Raw genomic sequence first — 4162 nt, forward strand, 5'->3', positions numbered from 1 at the left:
TACATTAACATGACAAAAAAGGAGATACTAAAAACCAATTCGAAGGCAGAAAAATTAGGGCATAACATTTGTCTTTCATGATTATATGGTAATATGACTATTTTCGTGACATGAGTTTGTCCATTTGAGGATCTGGAATTGCTGGGACCACAGATAAATTCTAGGACTTAAAAAAATTTCATTTGTTGTTGAAAATCCATTTTTTAAGTGGGAATATTTAGGGAAATGGAAGCAATACCCTTCCTGCTATTTCATTTTGCAGGTGAACTTAGGGATATTAAGAAAAAAAAGCTGCTGGGGCTCTCCGGACACTTTTCCCTTCAAATTCACCCCACCCTTCCTGGCCTAGCTGTCAGGGGGGAGGGGAAGCACAGGAAGGGGCTGCCTACGGGGCAGGGTCCTTTTTGCTTCCTGCTGCCCACTCCAGTCTATGCTGCTGATGATCTGACCAGCCAATGCCCACCGGGGGGACCCATTCAAACGATCACAAAGTGATGTGGCTGGTCTTTATGAATCACTAGACCAGACAACCTTGCAAAACCCCAGTCAAATTGCATTCCAATGACTGGTGCTTAGAGTCCTGGAGTAGCCGTCTGTGGCAGTCTTGGTTTGGCTGATTTTAGTCACAAAATAGAAGTGTATGCATAAGGAATGATTCTGTTATTAATAATAGTAACAGTAGCTGACGTTTGGTGAGCCCTTCCTCTGTCAGGCAATGTGCATGCATTAGGTTATTGAATTCTTACAATAACCATGCCAGATATATACTCTGTTCCCATTTTAAAGACCAGGAGACTGAGGCCCAGGGAGGTTAATGCTCAAAGTCACACAGAAAGCAGGAGGGCAAACTGGAGTTTAAACTTATGCCTGAAGGAATGCTATTAACCACTGCGCCCTATTCTTTATTTCCTTCTCAAAATGTGGAGAATATTGGTGGGAGTGGGGCATGGAGAAACAGGGCCCATATCTGCCCATATCTCACTAAAGATCTGCTGTTTCCCAGCAGATGGAGGCTGCTGTGTGATCATCTCCAGTTACCCTGTGGGTGTGACCTGCTTCTTTGGCTGGTATGTAAATTCCCTTGGAGGAGAGTCATGTGCCCCCTTGAATGTCCAGTTTGGTGCTGTCCTGGCTGGGGACTAGGGAATGGGGGTACCCCCTGAGCCTTGCTCAGACTTACTGGGCAGGGTTGGGCCAGGCAGAAAGGGGCAGCCAGGGGTTTCCTCTAAGTGGGCCAGCCCGGCTCTTGCTGGGCTGGAAGCCAGCCTGGAAAGGAATTTCCCAGTCACGTCTTCACTGTGTCCTCCTTGTATAGGAAGCACAGCATTGGAGGATGGGCTAAGCTTTTCACTCCTTCAGAAACCAGCTGCTCAAGAGGGAAGAGAAGACTTGGGGTGCCTTCATTTCGTCGGAGGAGGCAGCACTTTCTCATAAGATATCAGGGTCTGGTCCTTCCCTCCTGGGAAGAGAATAAGACCCCGACACGCCCAGAGCTGACTGATGATACCCGGGAAAGACATTTTGGCTTAGCTGGGTGATCACAGTGTTGTATAATAGAAATAGAATGTGATTTACATATGAAATTGTAAATGTTCTAGTAGCTATGTTTTTTTTAAGTAAAAAGAAATAAGTGAAATTCATTTTAATAAATTTTATTTAACTCACTATATCTAAAATTGTATCATTGCAACACAATATAAAAATTAATGAGTTATTTCTAATTTTTGTATTAAATCTTTGAAATTTGGTGTGTATTTTACACTTACAGCTCTATTTGGAGTGGCCACATATCAAGTGCTCAGTAGCCACAAGTGGCTAGTGCCTACCACGTCAGACAGAGCAGCTTTATACTGTGGGTTCTGAATATGAAGACCTCTAAAAGTCTCATAATTTCTGTATCCTAAGATTGCAAGGACTTGGAAGGACTTCAAGGTCATCTGGTTAAGCCCCTCACACACAAGGAAATGACTTTCCTCAAGGAGACGCACTGCTTCTAGCAAAGCTAATGTTTGTACCTGGTATCTGTCCCGTGACCCCTGCCATTGGAGATGGGTTGCTCATGGCCATCGGCCACTGTCAAGGTGTAAGAGAAGGCCAAGAGGTGAAGCAGGAAGACACTGGAATGAGGTAGAATGTACCCTACCCCAGTAGACAGCCTCTCCTCTGTCACCTTCTCCCTTTCTGGAGGGAACATCACAGCCCGGGCACAGAGTGGGCAGGGAGCCCTTTGATGACTCCCTAAACCTGAACACAGACTTAGGCCGACCCATTCTTTTCTGATTCTCTTCTTTTATTTCCATAGTTATTGCTGCCTACAATGAGCTAGACCCAAGGCTTGGTTGCAGATAAAGACAGGCCAGACTTCCTGCGGAAAGGAGCAGTTAACTCTGCCTGGGCAGGCCGGGCAGCCTTCCCTGCTGTACAGGGACAGAGGAGCAGCGGAACTCGGTGGTGGTGGGGTGATGATGGAGGGAAGGGAAATAGTGTCCAGGTGGAGGGTGACAGTTTGAGAGAGAGAAGGTGTAAGGAAGCTGGCCTCCTATTTTCCCAGGGGCGACAGCTGCTACTCTTTCTCTTTCTCCACCTCTGGGGTCTCAGGTGTCACCATGGCTTCCCATAAAAGAAGGGAAATTCCATTTTTTTGTGTGTCTGCCCTCCCTGAGGTCCTGAGAAGACCAGCATGCAGTGGGTACCCAATGAATGGAGGGGAGAGAGGGAAGCAGAGGGTGAGGTCAGGCCAGCTGGGCTGGGGAACACGGGGACTAGTAAAGGGGCAGGAAGGGAACTGGTATGTCCTGAGCACCTGCTTGTCCTCGAATTCAGAATCTCATTCACCACTGCAATAGTGGGAGGCGGTATTGCCTCCATGCTACAGGTAAGGAAAATGAGGCTCAGACACGTCCAATAACCTCTGGGGGTTAAGACCCATTCTGTCTGATTCCAAAGGCTGATCTTTCTAGGTTCTTCTTGGCATGACCTCACCTGGCTACTGCCAAGAACCTAACAGTGACCAAGTTCTTGGCAGGCACCCCCGCTTTTGAGGAGCCCTGATGTATTGGGAGTTTCTGGTGAAGTGGAGGGTTCCTGGAAAGGCCTCTTTGTAATGGCAGGCACTATCCCACTAGGCTTGGAGATCACCCAGTCATCATCACACCCACCTCCATCTACCCCGGGTAAGGACTGGAGGCAGCTCTGAGAGGTAAGGTGGCTTGCTCAAGGTTATAGAGCAAGGGGGTGGGTAGAGGTGGTATTGACCACACCTGCCCCTGTGCACTGACTCATGGGCTGTGGGAAAGCCACTGCCAGTCTTTCAGTCTTGGCTTTCCCAGCCAGGCAATGGGTAGGCTTGCTTTGACATACATACCTGGGCCTGGAGCCAGGGGACTGGGAAAAAGCTGAGCATAGCACATCACCAGGGCAAGCGCATCACCAGGGCAAGCGCATCACCAGGGCAAGCGCATCACCAGGGCAAGCGCATCACCAGGGCAGGTGCATCACCAGGATGCCTTGCCTTCATCCTGTTCCAGTGCCAACAGTTCACAGCGGGGATCCCTCCCTATGGGTAGGAGGAGGCTTACCAGTTCTCCGAGGGACCAGGCCAGGCCCTGATGTGGCTCAAATCCCCAGCACCCAGCACAGGCAGGGTGACCAACTGTCCTGGTTTGCCCAGGACTGTCTCAGTTTTAACACCCTAAATTCTGCATCCTGGAAACTCCTCAGTCCTGAACAAACCAGGACAGTTGATCACCCCAGCCCTGGCTCCAAGTTCAGAGTTGGTGTTCTAAGTGAATGAATGCAATCAATGAATGAAAGAACATTGAGGAACTGAGGCCCGGAGATTTTAAACTTTTAGGTTGCTCGTATTTACCTCATGCCTTTTCTGCAGCATCGAATCTCCTCTCATCTTTCCCCTGAGTAAGGGAGCAAACGAATGAATGGCGCGTGGGAACCTCCTGTCGAGCTTGGTCACTCAGCTTCCCTTGGCAAATGGGGCCGCGGGGCTCGCCGCTGCTTCCACCCAAGTGTGGGCTTTGGAATTCATGGGCGCGGGGCGCTTGGAGAAGGTAGATGAAAGGGGCCCGAGCGCGCCGAGCACCGCCCGGTAATTAGCCGGGCGAGCGGCGGGGCGGGCTTATCGGCCATCGCGGCCTCCTGGGCGGGC

The sequence above is a fragment of the Pteropus alecto genome, unplaced genomic scaffold (genome assembly GCF_000325575.1).
Source record: "Pteropus alecto unplaced genomic scaffold, ASM32557v1 scaffold170, whole genome shotgun sequence".
Taxonomy (NCBI): domain Eukaryota; kingdom Metazoa; phylum Chordata; class Mammalia; order Chiroptera; family Pteropodidae; genus Pteropus; species Pteropus alecto.